This window comes from Anomaloglossus baeobatrachus, chromosome 2, assembly GCF_048569485.1.
Source record: "Anomaloglossus baeobatrachus isolate aAnoBae1 chromosome 2, aAnoBae1.hap1, whole genome shotgun sequence".
NCBI classification, from domain to species: Eukaryota; Metazoa; Chordata; class Amphibia; order Anura; family Aromobatidae; genus Anomaloglossus; species Anomaloglossus baeobatrachus.
The window spans coordinates 437,878,244-437,902,347 of NC_134354.1; the positions used below are offsets into that span (position 1 = coordinate 437,878,244).

At 48.5% G+C, this 24,104-nt stretch overlaps 1 protein-coding gene and 2 non-coding genes across 3 annotated transcripts in view; 1 reads left to right on the forward strand and 2 right to left on the reverse strand.

The window, feature by feature from the left end:
• The window catches only part of RHBDD2 (rhomboid domain containing 2), a 310,146-nt gene that overhangs the window by 106,607 nt on the left and 179,435 nt on the right, over positions 1 to 24,104 (forward strand). The window lies entirely within an intron of this gene.
• Positions 17,425 to 17,640, reverse strand: LOC142292772 (small nucleolar RNA U3). The gene has a single exon (XR_012750806.1). It is a non-coding gene; the product is annotated as a small nucleolar RNA U3 (small nucleolar RNA).
• Positions 21,119 to 21,336, reverse strand: LOC142292773 (small nucleolar RNA U3). Its single transcript, XR_012750807.1, has one exon. It is a non-coding gene; the product is annotated as a small nucleolar RNA U3 (small nucleolar RNA).

Consider the following 24,104-nt stretch of genomic DNA (forward strand, 5'->3'; position numbering starts at 1 on the left):
CTCAGCGCAGATAAAGCGGACAGCTACGGGTTGCCACCCCCATCTGCCTGGCGTTACCTTGGCTGGCAATCAAAATACAGGGAACCCCATTAATTTTTTTTATTTAAAAAAATAGTTGAAAAAAAAAATGACGTTGGGTCCCCCCATTTTTGATAGCCAGATAGGGTAAAGCAGACGGCTGTAGCCTGAAAACCACAGCTGGAAGCTTTACCGTGGTTGGGGATCCAACGTGAAGGTCACCCCAGGCTTTTTTTTATAAATATTAATAATTACAAAAAAAAAGTAGGGTCCTTCCCAAATTGGATCACCAGCAAATGTAAAGCGGACAGCTGTGGTCTGGTATTCTCAGGGTGGGAAGGTCCATAGTTATTGGCCCTTCACAGCCTAAAAATAGCAGGCCGCAGGCGCCCCAGACGTGGCGCATCCACTAGATGCGCCAATCCTGGCGCTTCACCCCAGCTCATCCCGTGCCCTGGTGCAGTGGCAAATGGGGTAATAAATGGGGTTGATACTAGCTGTAAGGTCACCTGACATCAAGCCCAGCAGTTTGTGATGTCATGGCGTCTATCAGATACCCGACATCATAAACTATCAGTACTAAGAAAACAAATAGACAAAAAAAATGTATTTGAAAAAACACTCCCCAAAACATTCCTTCTTTCACCAATTTATTGTAGGGAAAAAAAATAAGGGGGTCCCACGATTACTCTGGACCGTCTAGAATATGGGGGACACGCTCAGGGAACGTATCCCCCATTTTCTAGGAGTGCAGACCCTCCATGTGAGGAGTGTGGGTGCAATGAATCTGCACCCACTCTCCCCGGGTCCACAGCAGCAGTCCATGTCGTAACTGTTGCTACCAAAGCTGCAATGCCCTGCTCATGAGGTAAGGGCATGCCTAATCAGGAGAACTATTCTACATTTCCAAATATTGGTATTTGCTGATATTATTGCTATTCCACCTACTATATATTGGGGATAGGATCTTGGAGATGGAATACCCCTTTAAGTCCAGTTATCCAGCTGAATGAATACTAAACAACAGAGCTCGCTATTTAGACATGTTTTCTTGTGGCATATAACGGACTCTCATGTTTGGTAGTCGTTCAGCAGGGCAACTATATAATCAAATACCTCCATTTGGAAATGTAGTATAGCTCTCCTGATCAACTATGTTCCTTACCTCATGAGCAGGGCATTGCAGTAGCTTACAGATGCATGGTTACCAGCACTCACGGTGTCTGAACACAGGAAGCTGAGCTGACAGCCTCTCTGTGCATGCGGCAGCGTCTATTGTGAAGGAGGGGGCCGCGGGGGATCAACGCTGCACAGGTACCGTGGGACACCGGGGAACACCGGTGGGGTTATAGAGGGTGACCTGGCAGGGCCTGGGGATGAGTTTTCTGTCACATGTGTCATGGCACATGTGTCATAAATCAGAGGAGTAGGGTGAATGCGGCCGGCACAATGCTGTGTGCGTGGCCATCTTGGATTTCCGGGAGGTGGTCGGGGGGCACTTTGGTGACACCGGGGGACCGGAGGGGACCGGGGAGGAGATTTATCTCCCATCTGATATGTTTGTTCATGCCAGATGGGAGATAAATAATTTTTTACCGGCGCTGTCATTTACTGTAACGTGATCATCGGTATACGGTGTATACCAGTGATCACGTGAGCGGGGACCGGAAAAACCGGCCTGAATCATGATCTCCAGGGTCTCAGCTACCCCCTGAAACCCCAGAGATTTTCTGACGCTGGGGGGCGCAATTCACTTATTTCTGCCTGCTATTTATAAACGACAGATCAGAATAAGGCTTCATTCACACGACCGATCCGTTTTTGCGGTCCGCAAAAAACGGTCCCTTTTTTTCACGGGTGCATCCGTGTGGCATCCGTTTCCGTTCCATAGACGGTCCGTATGTCATCCATTTGTCATCTGTGTGCCTTCCGTTTTTTTTGCACACTGCAAAAAAACTGAAGGAGGGAAAATACATAAATTTACCCAGGATCCATAGCTTCAACCTACATGAGGCGATCACATGTTCACTCCAGTGCCATTTTGTACTGCTTTTCACAGTGTAGAGCGCTCTGGTGATTTTCTTGTGCTTGTACACTAGAGTTGAGAGCGGTTCGAGGTTCTCCAGTTCTAGGCTCGAGTGATTTTGGGGCCTGTTCTAGATCGAACTAGAACTCGAGCTTTTTGCAAAAGCTCGATAGTTCTAGAAACGTTCGAGAACGGTTCTAGCAGCAAAAAAACAGCTAATTCCTAGCTGGCTTTCCGCTGTAATAGTGTAAGTCACTCTGTGACTCACACTATTATGAAATTTCAGTGTATAGTGTGCGGGAACAGCACCTTCAGATCACTGCTGTTTGTATAATGGCGATCGCCATTTTTTTTTTTTTTCCTTGTCTTCCTTCCCTAAGCGCGCGCGTCTTGTGGGGCGGGCCAGCATGTCAGCCAATCCCAGACACACACACAGCTAAGTGGACTTTTAGCCAGAGAAGCAACGGCATGTGTGATAGGATGTCCATGTCACATGTCCCTGCATTATAAAACCGGACATTTTCCTCCAGCACGCCATTATCTGCCTTCTGCGTCCTTGGTGTCAGACATCACTGGCGCAGCTCCGTCCTAAATCCTATCGCCGATACAGCTGTATGCGCTCCATACACAGCGCTGGACAGCTTAGGGATAGCACTTTCTATCAGTCCTTTTAAGGGCTCGTACCGGCAGGGTCAGAGCCATAGGTGACAGGTCCTGAAAACAGAGACAGCGTCTGTGTAGCTAAGGTCAGGGATTTCGTCGCTGCATTTCCCCATTAGGAGGGAATAGAAAGGCAGGCTTCCATTCCTCTACCCAGAGCACCACAATCCTGCCACTGTACCCTCCTGTCCTCTGCACACTCCAACTCATTATAACTAAGCCATTATACTAGCAAACAGTCAGTGTACCTAGTGGCATCCTAAACATGGCTATTGGACTTTTGTGTAGTCACACTAGTGGAAAGATATTTGCAGCACGTCTGCCTGCATTCCACACTCAAACTCTTTTTAACTAAGCCATTATACTAGCAAACAGTCAGTGTACCTAGTGGCATCCTAAACGTGGCTATTGGACTTTTGTGTAGTCACACTAGTGGAAAGATATTTGCAGCACGTCTGCCTGCATTGCACACTCAAACTCTTTTTAACTAAGCCATTATACTAGCAAACAGTCAGTGTACCTAGTGGCATCCTAAACGTGGCTACTGGACTTTTGTGTAGTCACACTAGTGGAAAGATATTTGCAGCACGTCTGCCTGCATTGCACACTCAAACTCTTTTTAACTAAGCCATTATACTAGCAAACAGTCAGTGTACCTAGTGGCATCCTAAACGTGGCTATTGGACTTTTGTGTAGTCACACTAGTGGAAAGATATTTGCAGCACGTCTGCCTGCATTGCACACTCAAACTCTTTTTAACTAAGCCATTATACTAGCAAACAGTCAGTGTACCTAGTGGCATCCTAAACGTGGCTATTGTACTTTTGTCTAGTCACACTAGTGGAAAGATATTTGCAGCACGTCTGCCTGCATTGCACACTCAAACTCTTTTTAACTAAGCCATTATACTAGCAAACAGTCAGTGTACCTAGTGGCATCCTAAACGTGGCTATTGGACTTTTGTGTAATCACACTAGTGGAAAGATATTTGCAGCACATCTCCCTGCATTGCACACTCAAACTCTTTTTAACTAAGCCATTATACTAGCAAACAGTCAGTGTACCTAGTGGCATCCTAAACGTGGCTATTATACTTTTGTGTAGTCACACTAGTGGAAAGATATTTGCAGCACGTCTGCCTGCATTGCACACTCAAACTCTTTTTAACTAAGCCATTATACTAGCAAACAGTCAGTGTACCTAGTGGCATCCTAAACGTGGCTATTGGACTTTTGTGTAGTCACACTAGTGGAAAGATATTTGCAGCACGTCTGCCTGCATTGCACACTCAAACTCTTTTTAACTAAGCCATTATACTAGCAAACAGTCAGTGTACCTAGTGGCATCCTAAACGTGGCTATTGTACTTTTGTCTAGTCACACTAGTGGAAAGATATTTGCAGCACGTCTGCCTGCATTGCACACTCAAACTCTTTTTAACTAAGCCATTATACTAGCAAACAGTCAGTGTACCTAGTGGCATCCTAAACGTGGCTATTGGACTTTTGTGTAGTCACACTAGTGGAAAGATATTTGCAGCACGTCTGCCTGCATTGCACACTCAAACTCTTTTTAACTAAGCCATTATACTAGCAAACAGTCAGTGTACCTAGTGGCATCCTAAACGTGGCTATTGGACTTTTGTGTAGTCACACTAGTGGAAAGATATTTGCAGCACGTCTGCCTGCATTGCACACTCAAACTCTTTTTAACTAAGCCATTATACTAGCAAACAGTCAGTGTACCTAGTGGCATCCTAAACGTGGCTATTGGACTTTTGTGTAGTCACACTAGTGGAAAGATATTTGCAGCACGTCTGCCTGCATTGCACACTCAAACTCTTTTTAACTAAGCCATTATACTAGCAAACAGTCAGTGTACCTAGTGGTATCCTAAACGTGGCTATTGTACTTTTGTCTAGTCACACTAGTGGAAAGATATTTGCAGCACGTCTGCCTGCATTGCACACTCAAACTCTTTTTAACTAAGCCATTATACTAGCAAACAGTCAGTGTACCTAGTGGCATCCTAAACGTGGCTATTGGACTTTTGTGTAGTCACACTAGTGGAAAGATATTTGCAGCACGTCTGCCTGCATTGCACACTCAAACTCTTTTTAACTAAGCCATTATACTAGCAAACAGTCAGTGTACCTAGTGGCATCCTAAACGTGGCTATTGTACTTTTGTGTAGTCACACTAGTGGAAAGATATTTGCAGCACGTCTGCCTGCATTGCACACTCAAACTCTTTTTAACTAAGCCATTATACTAGCAAACAGTCAGTGTACCTAGTGGCATCCTAAACGTGGCTATTGTACTTTTGTCTAGTCACACTAGTGGAAAGATATTTGCAGCACGTCTGCCTGCATTGCACACTCAAACTCTTTTTAACTAAGCCATTATACTAGCTAACAGTCAGTGTACCTAGTGGCATCCTAAACGTGGCTATTGGACTTTTGTGTAGTCACACTAGTGGAAAGATATTTGCAGCACGTCTGCCTGCATTGCACACTCAAACTCTTTTTAACTAAGCCATTATACTAGCAAACAGTCAGTGTACCTAGTGGCATCCTAAACGTGGCTATTGTACTTTTGTGTAGTCACACTAGTGGAAAGATATTTGCAGCACGTCTGCCTGCATTACACACTCAAACTCTTTTTAACTAAGCCATTATACTAGCAAACAGTCAGTGTACCTAGTGGCATCCTAAACGTGGCTATTGGACTTTTGTGTAGTCACACTAGTGGAAAGATATTTGCAGCACGTCTGCCTGCATTGCACACTCAAACTCTTTTTAACTAAGCCATTATACTAGCAAACAGTCAGTGTACCTAGTGGCATCCTAAACGTGGCTATTGGACTTTTGTGTAGTCACACTAGTGGAAAGATATTTGCAGCACGTCTGCCTGCATTGCACACTCAAACTCTTTTTAACTAAGCCATTATACTAGCAAACAGTCAGTGTACCTAGTGGCATCCTAAACGTGGCTATTGTACTTTTGTGTAGTCACACTAGTGGAAAGATATTTGCAGCACGTCTGCCTGCATTGCACACTCAAACTCTTTTTAACTAAGCCATTATACTAGCAAACAGTCAGTGTACCTATTTGGCATCCTAAACGTGGCTATTGGACTTTTGTGTAGTCACACTAGTGGAAAGATATTTTGCAGCACGTCTGCCTGCATTGCACACTCAAACTCTTTTTAACTAAGCCATTATACTAGCAAACAGTCAGTGTACCTAGTGGCATCCTAAACGTGGCTATTGGACTTTTGTGTAGTCACACTAGTGGAAAGATATTTGCAGCACGTCTGCCTGCATTGCACACTCAAACTCTTTTTAACTAAGCCATTATACTAGCAAACAGTCAGTGTACCTAGTGGCATCCTAAACGTGGCTATTGGACTTTTGTGTAGTCACACTAGTGGAAAGATATTTGCAGCACGTCTGCCTGCATTGCACACTCAAACTCTTTTTAACTAAGCCATTATACTAGCAAACAGTCAGTGTACCTAGTGGCATCCTAAACGTGGCTATTGTACTTTTGTGTAGTCACACTAGTGGAAAGATATTTGCAGCACGTCTGCCTGCATTGCACACTCAAACTCTTTTTAACTAAGCCATTATACTAGCAAACAGTCAGTGTACCTAGTGCCATCCTAAACGTGGCTATTGGACTTTTGTGTAGTCACACTAGTGGAAAGATATTTGCAGCACGTCTGCCTGCATTGCACACTCTAAGCCATTATACTAGCAAACAGTCAGTGTACCTAGTGGCATCCTAAACTTGGCTATTGGACTTTTGTGTAGTCACACTAGTGGAACGATATTTGCAGCACGTCTGCCTGCATTGCACACTCAAACTCATTGTTACTAATACATTATAATACCAAAAATTGAGTAAACTTAGTGGCATCATAGAACTGGCTGTTGTATTCCATTAGTGCCCCACTGGTGCCAAGCTATTTCTAGCACCTCTGCATGACACCCTCCTGCTCTGTTTTTAATAATCTATAATTATAGCAAAAAATACTGCCACTTAGTGGTATACAAAAAATGCCTGTAGAACTCCTTTATTGTGCCACTGGTGCCAAGGAATCTCAAGCACCTCTGCATTCTACACTCATGCCCATTTTGCTATGCTAATTTTATAGCAAACTCAGGGAATTCCTTGCTGCATTTGATCATTAGGAGGGATAGAAAGTGAGGCTTCTTTTACTGTCCTGGTACCCACAGAACACGGCCACTGTACCCATCTGTCCACTTTTGCCACGCTATTTAATTTGCACAAAGAGCTGACTCTTTTTCTGCCTTCCTAAAATTGTCTGGAATACTAAGTTAGTGTTCCTTTGCTGCCAAGCAAGGTACAACACATGTGCATTCTACACTCCTTTCCATTTCTGGAATGCAATTATTAACTGCAGGTAGTCCAGGCAATCTGTGACGAAGGTGCAGGCGTGGATATAATGTAGCCTGCATCCAATGATGGTTCGCTCGATGTCTGACAGCTCAACAATACCTTCTGTTTCCACTTCCAAAACAAGTGATGACCTGCCAATCACACTACCTGTTGCGGGTTAAGGAGTGGAAGTTCAGTGTGAAAAACCATGTGTGACTGCTGTCCCCACAGTCACAGAGGATGAAGAGCATGCAGATGCACTTGATGGGGCAGGCGGTGGTTGCACAGGCACGCTAGTCCGCATTGTAGCACAGTGAAATTCACATTGCGACTTATGCTTCATTTTAAGTCGTGTACAGGGTGGGCTCCCCAGTATGCAGCAAAACCAGGCAAAAGGACTCTAGCCAGTTGGGTTGATAAATGATTGTTTAACTTTACCAAAACAAACAATAAGAACCATGCATACAATTAAAATAATTGAACAATCTATTCTGTTGCCTACTACCTGCTAATCCCTCTGTGTAGCAGTAATTGTGTGTTTGTGCGTGTGTGTGTGTGTGTGTGTGCGAACACGACTTACCAGTGGCGCATCACAAGAGCTTCCAAGTTATCTACCTAAACATAGACAAAACACATGACCCCCCCTGAATACCCTTGTTAGCTGAAGCCTCACAGATATTGCAGATGATAACAGTGTGAATGCAAACCACACAGCTCTGCAACACAGTCATGGAAATCTTGAAAAGCAACAGTCAATGCAAACATGTGTTGCTGTCCCTCTATGATTTAAACTGTACATGACAATTTGACAGTGCAGAGGCAGCAAGTCTTATTGTCTATATAGTCGGTCTACCCAGAACAGATATGTGTTTTGCTAATAAAACAAAGTGTTTTGTGCCCGCATTATTGTCTGGGCACAGCCTACCGTACCCGGGTACTGTGATGTCCAGTTGCCAGAAATACAGACTTTACGCTCCTCTCACGGTAAACAGTATAGACAGCACTGTAAGAATGTTGGTCTGTGGCACAGGATGCTGCTCACTGACGTTACAGTGCTCATCATCAAAGTACAACACAACTCCCCTCACAATTGAACAAAGTGTTTCCGCGGTGGCTCCTTGCTGTAACACACACCTTTAGCTTTTCATTCTGTTCATAGACAGCATCTCCAAGTCCACCCCCGAAGAGCAATTTCCTATTGCTATAGTGACCAAAGGCAGATCCAAAAAAACAGCAGCCCCTTGTGTGTAGTCTGCAACAATGCATGCAATGAACGGCAATAAGCATATTGCGTTGACGGTTGCTAAAGCTGAGCAATACACCTTCACGCTGTCAATTCATATCCATGTGATACTTCATGGAGGAAGTACTCAAAAGTGTGAGTTTTTGCCTTCTACTTACAGATTGTTGACAAATCTTACAGATTCCATGACTTGGGTGATCCTTTGCGATGTCCAAAAATTCACAGGCTAGGAAAGGCTTACAGCCCATGCGACCTGCATAGCCAACACGACATCTGCTCAGAGTCAAAGTTGTGGTCCAGGATTCAGTTGTTGACGTGCTTCCAGTACATTGTCTCTGGCCAGGAAGACGCAACGTAACCTCGTCGTCAGTAGCATCCTCCTCCACCTCCTCTGCTGACCTCATCGACTGGCTGACTTTGGTTTCACAGTAAGTGTTGTCTCCAACCTCATCAATAACCCTGTGTGTTTTCATTCCCCTCGTCCTGAGTCCTCCGAGACAACCTCTTCCTGCCCTGACCGAATAGTAAAGTTGTCCTTCCAATCAGGTATCTGTGCTCCTCATCATGTTCCCCATTGTCTCCACCAGGAGGATTTACTATTTGGAAATGAGGGTGTAGATTAGGCTCAGCACCTTCTTCATCGGGGCCTGGATCCCAGTCACAAAGCTTCAGGCTATCTGCGCAGATCATTTCCCCTGTCTCATGGAACTCGCTACCTCAACACGTTAGATTATCTGCTACACACGCAAGCTTCAAACTGAATCTGAAAACTCATCTGTTCAGAAATGACTATAACCTTCAATGACACAACCACCATACGTACTTGACGCTCAACCTAAACAACTCCTACTGTCTCCTCCCAAAAATCCTTTAGACTGTAATCCCGCAAGGGCAGGGCCCTCTTCCCTCTGTACCAGTCTGTCTATAGTTACTTGTATATGTATTCTGTATGTAACCCCCTTCTCATGTACAGCACCATGGAATCAATGGTGCTCTATAAATCAATAATGATAAAAATAATAATAACTTCCTTGTCTGTACTCATTGCAGCTTTGGAGCAGACCTCTGATTCCCAGGCTATAGTGCGACTGAACAGCTATACAAACTCAACCATCTCTGTCACCCCATACTCAGCAGGGCTGCTGGAAACTTGAGAGCTGTTAGGAAGCAAGTGCGATTGGATTGACACCACAGAGGAATGGAGTATTTGGGATTTTGAAATTGGGGTGGAGGAGAGGCCACTTTATGGAGCACTTGATATCCATTGAAGCAGCTGCTGTTTTGGCCTCATCTACATTTGTTAGCGATGGTCGTGTCCATGAAAAAAGGGATCATATCAGATTATCCATGGGAAGAAGTACACCTGTTCTTTTGGATGTTATTTGTTGTTACAAAACGGTGACGCCTTAAACGCAAGCAGCCTGCTGCGGTTTCAGTTGCGCCCAGGCATCAGCTGCCATTTAGGCCTGTGCCTCGGGTTGTCCAGCTGGCTGCTTTCTCCTCCACGTGTAAGTGTGGAGAGGCAGCTAGTGCGCATGCGTGTGACGAATTGCCCCAGCCGCAGCCTAACTCCAGTGTTTCGCCTAGTGAGTATGCTCAGCCTGACTGTGCCATTCCTGAGGCTAAGTCTTCATTTCGGGCTACAGCGCATGCTCCCACACTTAGTGCGAAAAGCCTCTTTGCACAGGTACTTGCACTCCGTGACGGGTCTAAGTCCTGTGTTGTGCATAGACACCATGCTAAAGCTGATAGTCTTTTTTCAGAGACTGTATTTCATGCAACTGACTATGGTCAGGCACTTACTGCATCAGAAACTAGGTCCGGTAATGAACTCTTTGGCCCTGCCCGTGATGTGGGGGGCCCATTTAGACCACAGGGCATCAGGTGTCCTGACGATGTGGCCAGGCCACTCCCAAATGGCTTGCAGAGGCCCGCCCCTATGACTTGTCACCTCATTATTGATGGTCAGACGATGACTGGTGAGGTGTTTGGGTCATGGCAGCCATGAGGTCATCATTGAAGTTGTGGTTCCAAATAGGACGCTAGTTATGCCACTCATGACGTGTCACTCTGCTTTTGTCTCCAGGAGGTGCATTGTGGTCCACCCTGGTTTGGGGCGGTCCCAGGTTATAGAAGGTGCTGGAGACAACAAGGAGGTGCGCAGTCTTCTATTATGCTCCGAAAGAGCACACCTCCATGTGTTGAACCCATTGTGGCTTTAGGCCAGAGGTAGGCAGGGATAGGGCGTTGATGCAGGCCGCCACCACAGTTGGTAACGCAGAACGGTTAAGACCAGCTCCTGTCCTACAAGTCCTGCTTGTGCAGCCCAGTGGCATTAACAGGCCTGCTGCTGCTGATGCGCCTGCTGTTCACAGGTGTGGCCCCAATGCACACGGTCAGCATACTGAATGGCCCCTGTGATGTTGACAGGGAGTTCCTGGGCTGGGTGGGCGTGTGGACCCTGTGACGCTAACAGGGCTCCCAGTCTCAAGATCCGAGTGGCGTCTAACTTGGTTCAGGCTACTATTAGTTTCATAGCCACACAGCTCTGTATCCTCAACCAAAACCTTCCAGTTGCCAACCTCTCCTTTTCCATCTGGGAGCACGGTGGACACTGACTGCTGATGGGGATATATGCCTTTATCTTTCTTTTCTTATTAATTTTCGTTATATAGCGGTAACATAGTATATACCACCTTATCCAAATCTGCCAGTCCCACCGTAACAGATGGTGTTTCTTCATCAAATGTTACTTTTGTTTAACCACCAAACCCACGGACCAAAACTTTTTTCCCCTTTCCAACACACCTGTTCCCCTTTTCACCCGCATCTGTCCTTTTTAAACTCATTTTGTATATGACCAAAAGTGCAACTCTGCAGGGACACCGTACTCAATGGCATCTCAGCACAGCAGCCAGCCCTCGGTCCCTCAGATGTGGACAAGTAAGACCATTTCCTCCTATCGATGAAAAAGCATTGAGATTCACTCTGTGCACCCTGGTGTTTAGTGGAAAAGCAGATGTAAGATTGCGTAACACCTTCTGCTGATACTCCTGCATACGTGCGTCCCTTTCTATGGCAGGAGTTATTTCGCAAAATTTTGTGTTGTACCAGGGATCTAACAGTGTGGCAACCCAGTAGTCAGCATGACTTGGAATTCGTACAATCCGAGGGTCATGTTGTAGGTAGTGCAGCAAGAAGGCGCTCATGTGTCTTGTGCATCCAGGAGGACCAAGTCCTTGGTGTGTTGGTGACAGAGAGGTGAGAATCGTGCCTCCTTCCTCTGCCCTCTCCCCCCAACCTCGCACAACCGAAATGTGAGCAAGCTCTCACTCATCTGCTGAGTCTTCCATGCCCATCGCAAGTTTGTCCTCCATTTCTTCATGGCTCCTGCACCTTCCTCAACAATTTTTGCTGATACTATGCGCCCTTGTTAATCCCTATCCCCCCCATAACTGCTGCCTAGGTGCCGCTTACCGTATGGACCTTGTAGATCTTATTATCCCTTCTGCATATGACTCCTCCTGTACTTCCTCACCTTCCTCTTGGACCAATACCTGACTCCGAATAATGCTTACAGTGTGCTCCATCATGTAGGTGACCAGAATTGTCACGCTGAGAATGGCATTGCCAGTGCTAAACATCTTCGTCGACATTTGGAAACTGTGTAGAAGGGTGCATAGGTCCTTGATCTGACACCACTCCAGCAGCGTGATCTGCACCACCTCTGGATCAAGTTAGCCCAGGGTATACGTCATACCGTATTTCAGCAGGGCTCTGCGGTGCTGCCACACACGCTGCAACATGTGCAGATTCCAATTCCTGCGTGTCGGAACATCGCATTTCCGGCGTTTAACTGCCAGACCCTAAGACTTCCGGAGCGATGAAAGTTGTTGAGCTGCTGGGTGCGAAGGATGAAAGTGACCACATAGCAGCGTGCCCGCTGCACAAGGCCATGTAGGCCGGGATGGTATTTTAAAAATTGCTGGAGAATCAGATTCAACACGTGAGCCATACAAGGCCCGTGTGTCACATTGCCCTGACGAAGGGCCGCAGACGGGTTTGCATCATTGCCGCACATGGCTTTTAAGTCACCAACGTAGTCCACTCAATCAATTTGTACTCTGGTCCCAATGGGAAGACACCACACCCTTTTTTAGGCCCCTCCTGTCTGCAGACCACTGCCAGACAAAGCTATGAACCTCTTGTTACTGTTACCCCAGTTCAGTTTTATGAGTTTGTGCGCTTGTTACCTGACTACGTTTCCTGCTTGCTGTTTATGTACCTCGTTGGCCGATCCGCATTTCAACCTCTGCTTGTTTTCTGATTAAGTCCTGGCCATCCCATTCTGTTCCTCTTCCTCAATTAATGTTTTTGAACCTGCATGACTACTATTCTCTGGAACTGCAGGCTTCCACAGGTATTGATCAACGTGGGCCCTGTGTAATTCCAAATCACTGTATAGGGGTTAAAGGTTTCAGGGTTCTGGGTGTCCAGCTTGGTGAGTGGCTTGCCTCTAGCCTATCCTTTACAGCCCATCTGAGTGTGTCGATCCAGGCAGGCGTTACACCGTGCCCTCTGCAGAAGGCCATGTAGGCAGGGATAGTGTTTTAAAAATTGCTGGACAACCAGGTTCAACACGTGAGCCATACAAGGCACGTGTGTCACATTGCCCTGAAGAAGGGTCGCAGACTGGTTTGCATCATTGTCGCACCCGACCTTCCCTGACTGCTGGTTGACTGTAGACAACCATTGATGAAACTCGGTCTCACTCTCCAGAGCTAACCGTCCACAATTCCTCAGCGGTGTCTCACATTTCCCCTACATTTCAAAGTAAACATTTGACCGCATGATGGCCTTGAGCTCTGCTGCCAGCATAGTAAGGAGGTGTGTGGGATTCCTTGGGCGCAGTTACAAGGAAGGGTGGCCTGACCACACAGGGTTTGGGCCAAGGTGGAGGACCCACACGAGGTTGAGGAGGCAGAAGCAGTGGAGGAACTTGTACATACAGAGGAAGGATTGACACACAAGTCGTGGGGACGGCAAGACTTGTACAGCATTGGAGGTTAACTCCGGCACACTACCAATTTCCCATGAGTCAAAAAATGAAGAATACAGTGGTTGGATGTCAAAATCCTTTTCTCTTATTTTATTAGTGCCAAATTGTGAAAAAAAGTGCTGTACAATTGTCCGCCAGGAATCGACGTTTCGGCTAGCAAGCCTTCATCAGGTCGGACAGGCTGAATACATTATTTACAAGTGAAAAAACAAAACAAAAGAAAAGAGATAAATTAATTAATTACAATGAATGGATGCGTTAGTCAAGGTACAGAAGGCAAAACAGGAAAATCAGAGACCATAGGTAATGACAAAACCATAGAAACAAGGGTACAACGTACGCAAATTGGAACATTGGGAATACTGCATATATAAGTACATAGAACCGATTAGATATGGTGGCAATGTAACAGGGTAGAAGTGAGACATAAGTGCTGTGGAGTGACCGCGCAGCGAACATGGTAAGGACGCTCACCTTGACTTATAATGAGATGGCAACCTGGTACAAATGCAGGGTAGCTGCAAGAATATAGAGCCCTCCGTGTGGAGATAGCTAAAGGGAAAAAGTAAAAGGGGTGAGGGAAAATACATTAGCAGAAGAAAAGCAAGGAAAGGAAGACAAGATCAGAAGGTAGTGCTTGCTCCGACATACCCTGTATCAAAGCAGTGAGATCCCTGGGTAATATCAGTATGTGGGATCCTAAGAGGTTAGTGGATCATGATTTGGGAGGTCTGAAACAGAGAACATGAAACCTATCTATAAAGGTAAGAAAACGAGGAGTGACCCATTAGGTTGGGTAATATTTATTCATTGATAGGTATTTCCATTAAGAGGTGAAGTATTGGTTACCTCGGTGGTCAACTGTACCTCTTGGGGGTCTCAATATACTAGGCAGGGGTGGCGACCATATGTATCCCAGGGAGATAGCAGCTCCTGCAGTGTGATGTCAATATCTAAGGTTCAAACAGGGAACCAGGTTAACGTGACTACTGTTGCTATGTAAAGATAGTGGGTGGAGTAAAATGCAATGTTACCTATTAACTCTGGTAGTATAGCCTGGAGAAGGATCAATGCGGCTCAAAGTATATCAGTCATTAAATTATACGGAAAAAGAGCAGTTCCCGTGGTATGGAGTAAGGGTCCCAGGCTCACGTTTAGGAGTCAGGATGGTGTGCCTGATTGAGAATCTGTGGTATCGGAGGAGAAAATATGGAAGATAATATTGTCGATAATATAGGGTAAAAGGCAAGCAAGAAAAGGGGGAGTAGAAAAGGTTACCTAGTGATTTGTTGAATAAGGTACTCTTGTAAGGGTTACACAGAACGGACCGCTACTGTAGTGTGGAATCAGAGTCCAGAGTTCACACTAGTAATCAAGGTGACATGCCTGACTGTCGCCTTCAGCTATATGGAGAGAAATAAGGAGTAGTTAGATAGTAGTTATGGAGTATGGAATAGATAGGAAAACAAAGAGGGAAGAGATAAAGGTTACCTAGTGACTTTGAGTGATATGGCCTGGAGGGAGGTCCGTTGGCCCTGGAGAGAGTCAAAGGTAGCTGGCTAGGAAAGAGAGGGAGATGGTGAAAAAGGGAAATAGTAAATATACATCATACATTGGTGGTATGAGTGTGGTAATGTCCCGGTGAGTCACCTTACCATGAGCCTGTGGTGCCGCAGAGTTGGATCGCGCGTCCTGTGGAGTGTAAAAAATGATGGGGAAGCGTCTATTTAACTTCAAGCGAACCGCGACGTCACTTCCGGTTTTCGTGCGAAGTGGTGCATGTTGGGACTTAGTGTCATGCGCATGCGCAAGTGACTTCCAATGGTAGAGGTGGTGAGCGCGTCACTGCCGCTAGGTGGAACGCGGTAGTAGAGCCATGGAGCGCACATGTGACAAGGAGGGCGTGTTAGTGAGTCACATGACCGTGTTGGTAGTGGATCTGGACACGGAAGACACATTTCGGTGCAGGAGTGAGTGACAGGCTGGTTTATAGTTGTCACGAAGTGGTATTAGTTCTGTAAGGCAGAAAAGAAGGATTAGGATACCATATAGCAGGATAATCACGTAATCAATAGAGTATGTACAGTGAGATTATACAATGGATTAGCCATGAGAACGCAGTTAGTCATTTAACCTTTACATCATAAGGGAAGCAATAAATGAATGGTTCATGTGAGAATAACACTATGAATCACTGATATGGGATAACACCTAACAGCTAACACCTCCCCCACCCTGTGCAACCTCAGCTAACACCCTCCCCACCCTGTGCAGCCTCAGCTAACACACCCCCTCCACCCTGTGCAGCCTCAGCTAACACACCCCCTCCATCCTGTGCAGCCTCAGCTAACACCCCCCCCACCCTGTGCAGCCTCAGCTAACACACACCCCCACCCTCTGCAGCCTCAGCTAACACACCCCCTCACCCTGTGCAGCCTCAGCTAACACCCCCCCACCCTGTGCAGCCTCAGCTAACACCCCCCCCACCCTGTGCAGCCTCAGCTAACACCCCCCACCCTGTGCAGCCTCAGCTAACACCCCCCCCACCCTGTGCAGCCTCAGCTAACACCCCCCCACCCTGTGCAGCCTCAGCTAACACCTCCCCCCCACCCTGTGCAGCCTCAGCTAACACCCCCCCCCACCCTGTGCAGCCTCAGCTAACCCCCCCACCCTGTGCAGCCTCAGCTAACACCCCCCCACCCTGTGCAGCCTCAGCTAACACCCCCCCCACCCTGTGCAGCCTCAGCTAACACACACACACACACACCCACCCTGTGCAGCCTCAGCTAACACACACCCCCCACCCTGTGCAGCCTCAGCTAACACACACCCCCCCCCACCCTGTGCAGCCTCAGCTCTCACACACACACACACACACCCACCCTGTGCAGCCTCAGCTAACACCCCCCCCCACCCTGTGCAGCCTCAGCTAACACACACACACCTCCCCACCCTGTGCAGCCTCAGCTAACACCCCCCCCCCCACCCTGTGCAGCCTCAGCTAACACCCCCCCCACCCTGTGCAGCCTCAGCTCACACACACACACCCACCCTGTGCAGCCTCAGCTCACACACACACACACACCCTGTACAGCCACAGCTCACACACACACACACACACACACACACACACACTGTGCAGCCTCAGCCAGCAACAGAAACACATACACACGAAAACATTCGTTTCACCTGCTGTCAGCGGCATGCAGGCACGTGGACTCGGTGAAGCCTCAGCTAGCACACACGCGCGCACACACGCGCACACACGCGCACGCACGCACACACACACACAGCGCAGCCTCAGCCAGCAAAAGAACCACACACACACGGCATGCCACACACAGTGCAGCCTCAGCCAGCAACACAGAACCCCACACACACGAAAACATTCTTCTCACCTGCTGTCAGCGGCACGCAGGCACGTGGACCCGGTAATGATCACAGCTGCTGTCATCACTGAACTTTCGGCCGGCGCATGCAGAGCAGTTCTCACTGCACAACAGCCACTGGCCAATCACAGGCAAGCATCTGAGGTCATATGCAGCAGGTGCTTGCCTCTGATTGGCAGGCGGCTGTTATTGCGTTCTGCAGCGAGAACTTCACTGTGCATGGCAAAGACAAAACTGTTGGCTGAAATAAATAACTGGCAGCTACGGCCCCTGCACCGGTCACCATCTTTACCAGGTCCACGGGCCTGCGGGCCGCAAGAAGCCACCTGAAGGGCCGCGTGTTTGAGACCCCTGGCCTAATAAGTGCAATTTTTCCATTCAGTTTTTTAATTGTACTTACTGGCAAAATGCAGGTGGAAACCATAAAGAATTATATGCTGATTATTTTTCCTATAGTTAAAAAAAAAAGGCTACGTGTGCCATGCTGAGCTGTCATAGAGTTTGCTGTGGAAACGACATAGGCAGTTGCTATTACACAGCAGGACAATAATTCCATAGCAGCCTCTCCAGCATGGTATCAGAGCCAACATAACTACTCTGCTTTTCAACCAAGATAAAAATAAAGCCAACCACTCAGCTTGTGATCTCCCCCTCCACCCTCTCTGTAACAGAAGGAGAACGATCATCACCAGCAATCAGCCCCTGCAATGAAGCAGAACCGAGAGCTCACTTCACGCTCAGGAGAGATCACTACAGCTCCTCCTCGTGGTTGGTGAGTTTGGACACTTTAGAGCACATTTCTCAAGTTACAAACTATAGAAATGATCCCTGAAAGTATAGTCTTAACCTGTAACCAGCAGTCTCCACACTCCACACCCTGCACACTATCACTGTACATTATGGAGATACATTTTGTGTTCCTCCCCATCAGCACACTGGCTGGCCCAGACCTCACTGCTGATCATCGCGCCGGCTATTACTTTATAATACGTGAATTATTCAATAATTCAGCTCACACAAAGTACCAAAACCGCTTCATGAAAATCTGCATATGACCCGCCCACCGACCAACCAGAGTGCCGTTTTGGAGCAGAGTCATAGGTTAGGCTAGTTTCACACTTGCGCTATTTTGACACAAACGGAATCACTAATGTAGTACAGTTCATTTATTTACATTGGAAGCGCGTTACTATGGCGCGTGTGTGTGTCATGCATTATCCGCTTGTGTCCACATGATGTCGCGCTTCCACTGTAAATAAATGAACTGTACTACATTAGTGACGGATTCCGTTTGCGTCAAAATAGCGCAAGTGTAAGTGAGCCCTTAGCTGTGGATGCGGCCGCGGCCTGTCATACGCTAGCTGTGAATGCGGCCGCGGCCTGTCATAGGCTAGCTGTGGATGCGGCCGCGGCCTGTCATAGCCGCATCCACAGCTATGACAGGCTGCGGCCACATCCACAGCTAGCCTATGACAGGCCGCGGCCGCATCCACAGCTATGACAAGCCGCGGCCGCATCCACAGCTATAAGGAAAGCCGCGGCCGCCGGTAATTTAACTGGGATTCCTTGTAATGGGTTCTTAAGTGGCCAGCCCAGGGGGCAATTTCCCTTCTACCTCCCGGGCCAGCCCGCCCTTGGCTGGACCCTTGACCCAGGATTACTGCGGAGGGGGGGTTCTTTATTTCAAAAAAGATGGAGTCACTAATTGTGTTTTGTTTTATTTCCAATAAAAATATTTTTCTCAGTGTATTTTTCTCTGTGTACCGCACGCATCATCACCGCATACCCCTGCACTACCGCACACATCATCACCGCACACCCCCCCCAGCACTACCGCACGCATCATCACCGCATACCCCTGCACTACCGCACGCATCATCACCGCACACACCCACAGAACTACCGCACGCATCATCACCGCACACCCCTGCACTACCGCACGCATCATCACCTCACACGCAGGCACTACCGTACGCATCATCACCTCACACCCCTGCACTGCCGCATGAATCATCATCGCACACGCAGGCACTATCTCAGTGACGTCCCCGGTGACAGCACATCTCACTTCAGTTGCTGCGTGGAGCTGAGAGTGGCGGTGTTCTACTGCTGCTCCTGTAAGCTTCATGTAGCAGAGCTGAAAGCGTCGTGGGACCTCTGTGGATTACGTCGGACCAGGAGGGATATTTGGGGATTTTAATAAAATGGTGAAAGGGTGTTTATTTGTCTTTTATTCCAAATAAAGTTTTTTTTGGGTTTATGTGTGTTACAGGGGCTGTCAGATAGTAAATAACCTCAGGCTATCTGACAGTCAGGGTCCACTGTGCAAGGAACTTGCTGCTGATAATGGCAGAGGACAGGGGGAACTTGTACCACCCATGGTTGTGGTGAGGTTGTGACACCACCGCTGCTCTGGACGGGGATCCCGGGAGCCATGATAGGGAGCAGCTTGGATGTTGTTCTTCCCCTCCGTGGGTAGGGGGGTTGGTTATCCCGGGGCCCGGTGAGGGAGGAATGGCAGGTGGGTTACGGGGCCTGGTGAGGTGCAGGGTCGCGGGGGCAGCGCGGTGCCACACGGCACGGTGGTACTCACTCAGCCAATGATGAATGCAAAGTCTCCGGTAAAACAAACGGCTGGATGGACGGGTCCCACAGATGGCTGCGGTGGTTCTTCTCCCGGTAGGTTGGCGGTGACTGCCTTTCCCTGCACCTGTGTTAAGTTCTCGGTTCTGGTGGCTTCCCACCAGTAACCCGCTCCCCAGCTTGGATGGATGCTGAGGGAGCCCCTTTTGGCCGCAGGCTCTGGCCCTTGGAACTGTAGCCTTGGAGGTGACTGTATTTCCCTTTACGGTTTGAGCGGTTGCCTTCAATTGGGTCTTGACTGCTGGGAAACCCCGGAGGTTCCCATCGCTAACGGATTTGACCGGTTTTACGGTGACTCCAAGCCTGGTCGGGGTCCGTAGGCCCTGCCGCATAATGCTGGCTTCTCTTCGCTCCCCGATCCGGTACCGCCTGTCCCCAGTCCTTACGGTTCACGTCAATCAGCCTCTCCTGCAGACGGTCACGACCGTCTGCCAACCTTGCTGTATGTGCCCGGGCCACGCACACGGACACGGTCAGTCTGCTCCACTACCACTTCACTCTTCCACTTCCCTAACTCATCTTCTACTCTCCCTTACTTTTCCCGCCTCCAGGACTGTGAACTCCTTGGTGGGTGGGGCCAACCACCTGGCTCCACCCCTTGGTGTGGACATCAGCCCCTGGAGGGAGACAACAAGGATTTTGTCTGACTTCGGTGTGCCTAGCCGGGGTGTGGGGTGTGTTGTTGTAGTACCTGTGACGACCTGGCTTGTCCAGGGCGACACAGAAGCAGTACTGACACTGTTACGTCACAGTGACACTAAAGGCCCCTTTCCACACTGAGACTTTCTAGCGATCCCACCAGCGATCCCAACCTGGCCGAGATCGCTACAAAGTCTCTGGTGAGTCTCTGGTGAGCTGTCAAACAGGCAGACCTGGCCAACGACGCAGCAGCGATCCGGACCTGCAGAACGACCTAGCTAGTCATTGGGAACGTTGTAAAGCAGCTTTTTGAAAGGGAAGTCGCTCACGAAGTCGCTGTAAAGGCCCCTTTACACAGAGACTTTCTAGCGATCATGCTGCACAGTGGGAAACAAAGGACCAAAGAATAATCCTGAGAGATGTGTAGTGATCAGCAACCTCACAGCAGGGGCCAGGTCACTGATGTGTTTCACACACTGCAATGTCGTTGGGGAGGTCACTATTACGTCACAAAACCAGTGCCATTACAGCGATGTTGTTGTGTGTAAAGGGGCCTTAAGGCCAAAGACGGCGTACACTGTTTAATTCACAGCGACTACCGAATTAGCATAAACGCAAATGAGGAATATGCTAAACAACTAATGGAGACTAAAAAAGTAACCAAAAGAATGTAGTAGAGTCTGTTAGCTGCACAGAGCACTACATAAATGTACGATTACTGACCGTAACCTCTGTTAATTCATAGAGGAATATATGTGTGACACACAGGTAACAACGCACTCATACAGAGAGTGCAAAGTAATGTCTCCGTTAATGGTCACGGAGACAAAGATCACTTGTGCAAGAGCCCAGGAAAGTACTTAATGTTTACTAGCTAACCACTAGCAACCAAGGGCAAAGCCCTCCAACCTAAGAGGTGGGGAGGAACTACAAGTCCCAGCGCTACCATGTGCAGCAAGCACCTGCCTATGTCTCTCCAGCATGGTATCAGAGTTGACATAACTACTCTACTTTTCAACCAAGTTAAAATTATAAGAGCAACCACTCAGCTTGTGATCTCCCCCTCCACCCTCTCTGTAACAGAGAAGGAGAACGATCATCACCAGCAATCAGCCCCTGCAATGAAGCAGAACCGAGAGCTCACTTCACGCTCAGGAGAGATCACTACAGCTCCTCCTCGTGGTTGGTGAGTTTGGACACTTTAGAGCACATTTCTCAAGTTACAAACTATAGAACTGATCCCTGAAAGTATAGTCTTAACCTGTAACCAGCAGTCTCCACACTCCACACCCTGCACACTAGCACTGTACATTACGGAGATACATTTTGTGTTCCTCCCCATCAGCACACTGGCTGGCCCAGACCTCACTGCTGATCATCGCACCGGCTATTACTTTATTATACGTGAATTATTCAATAATTCAGCTCGCACAAGGTACCAGAAACCGCTTCATGAAAATCTGCATATGACCCACCCACTGACCAATCAGAGTGCCATTTTGGAGCAGATTCATAGGTTAGCTGTGGATGCGGCCGCGGCCTGTCATAGGCTAGCTGTGGATGCGGCCACGGCCTGTCATAGGCTAGCTGTGGATGCGGCCGCGGCCTCTCATGGGCTATGACAGGCCGCGGCCGCATCCACAGCTATGACAGGCCGCGGCCGCATCCACAGCTAGCCTATGACAGGCCGCGGCCACATCCACAGCTAGCCTATGACAAGCCACGGACGCATCCACAGCTATAAGGAAAGCCGTGGCCGCTGGTAATTTAACTGGGATTCCTTGTGCGGCCCTAATGGGTTCTTAAGTGGCCAGCCCAGGGGGCAATTGCCCCTCTGCCTCCCGGGCCAGCCTGCCCCTGGCTGGACCCTTGACCCAGGATTACTGCGGAGGGGGGGTTCTATATTTCAAAAAAGATGGAGTCACTAATTGTGTTGTGTTTTATTTCTAATAAAAGTATTTTTCTCTGTGTACCGCACGCATCATCACCGCACACCCCTGCACTACCGCACACATCATCGCCGCACACCCCTGCACTACCGCACACATCATCAGCGCACACCCCTGCACTACCGCACACATCATCGCCGCACACCCCCCCAGCACTGCCGCACGCATCATCACCGCACACCCCTGCACTACCGCACGCATCATCACCACATACGCAGGCACTACCGTACGCATCATCACCTCACACCCCTGCACTACCGCACGCATCATCACCACATACGCAGGCACTACCGCACGCATCATCACCTCACACCCCTGCACTACCGTATGAATCATCACTGCACACGCAGGCACTACCTCAGTGACGTCTCCCGTGACAGTACGGCTCATTTCAGTTGCTGCGTGGAGCTAAGAGTGGCGGTGTTCTACTGCTGTTCCTGTCAGCTTCATGTAGCACAGCTGAAAGCGTCGTGGGACCTCTGTGGATTACGTCGGACCTGTAGGGGTATTTGGAGATTTTAATAAAATGGTGAAAGGGTGTTTTTTTGTCTTTTACTCCAAATAAAGTATTTTTTGGGTGTATGTGTTTATTTACTTTCACTTACAGGTTAATCATTGGGGGTGTCTCATAGACGCCTGCCATGATTAACCCCTTATTATCCCGATTGCCACCGCATCAGGGCAATTCAGGATGAGCCGAGTAGAGTCCCGGGACTGGCGCATCTAATGGATGCGGCAATTCCGGGCGGCTGCTGGCTAATATTTTTAGGCTGGGGTGCTCCCCATAACGTGGAGCTCCCCATCCTGACAATACCAGCCTTCAGCCGTGTGGCTTTATCTTGGCTGGTATCAAAATTGGGGGGGACCGCACGTCGTTTTTTTTAAATTATTTATTTATGTTAATGCAAGATAGACCCGCCCACCGGCGGCAGTGATTGGTTGCAGTGGGACAGCTGTCGCACAGCGTGGGGCCGTGTCTGACTGCAAACAATCATAGGCGCCGGTGGGCGGGGAAAGCAGTGAATACGATATTGAATAATGGGCGGCCGGCATTTTCAAATCAGGAGAAGCCGCCAGAGCTTTGTAACAGCCGTGCAGCGCCGCGTCGGTGATCGGTGAGTGGGTGAGAGTGAGTGAATGAGTCAGTGAGTGAGTCAGGTTTGAGAGTGAGTGATTGATTTTCTGACAAGCAATGAATTTATATCACTTCTGGGCATGCTCAGAAGTAAAAACCGAATCCGGTACATGCTGCCGGCGTGTGAGGCATACCACCATATTCGGCGCGCATAGACAATCATTATGCACCATGTCGCACAGCGCCGCACATGGCGCAATGCAGTTTTTTGCCGCTGGCAAAAAATGTTTCTCTCTGCGTCCTGTGCGGCCGCCGGAGTGACGATTTTTGCCGCATCCAGCAAACACCGGATCAAATGCAAGTACATGCGGCACAATCCAGCGCTAATAAGTCTATGAGGAAAAACCGCACCCGGCGGCAAAAAAAAAACGGATTAGTTTTCCCGCAAAGCGCCGGATTGTGCCGCACAGCCAAAACCTGATGTGTGAACATACCCTTAGCCTAAATAAGGCTAGTTTCACACTTGCGTTGAACGGTATCCGTTGCATTGCGTTGTGTGACGGATGCAACGGATGTGTTGCATATAGTGGCACAACAGATGCAACGGATGCTGCAAAACAACAGAATCAGTTTTGATTGTTTTTTTTTTTTTTACAGTTTTACCGGCGGCAGGCTATTGTGAACGATCAGCTGATCACTCCCAGTAGCCGGCCGCCGGGTGATCAGCTGATCGCTCCCAGTAGCCGGCCGCCGGGTGATCAGCTGATCGCTCCCTGCAGCCGGCTGCCGGATGATCAGCTGATCGCTCCCTGCAGCCGGCTGCCGGGTGATCAGCTGATCGCTCCCAGCAGCCGGCCGACTGCAGATCACTGCTGCTGGGATAATGGCGATCGCCATTTTTTTTTTTCTTTTCTTCCTTCCCTAAGCGCGCGTGTAATGGGGCGGGCCAGCATGTCAGCCAATCCCAGACACACACACGGCTAAGGCTGCTTTCACACTACG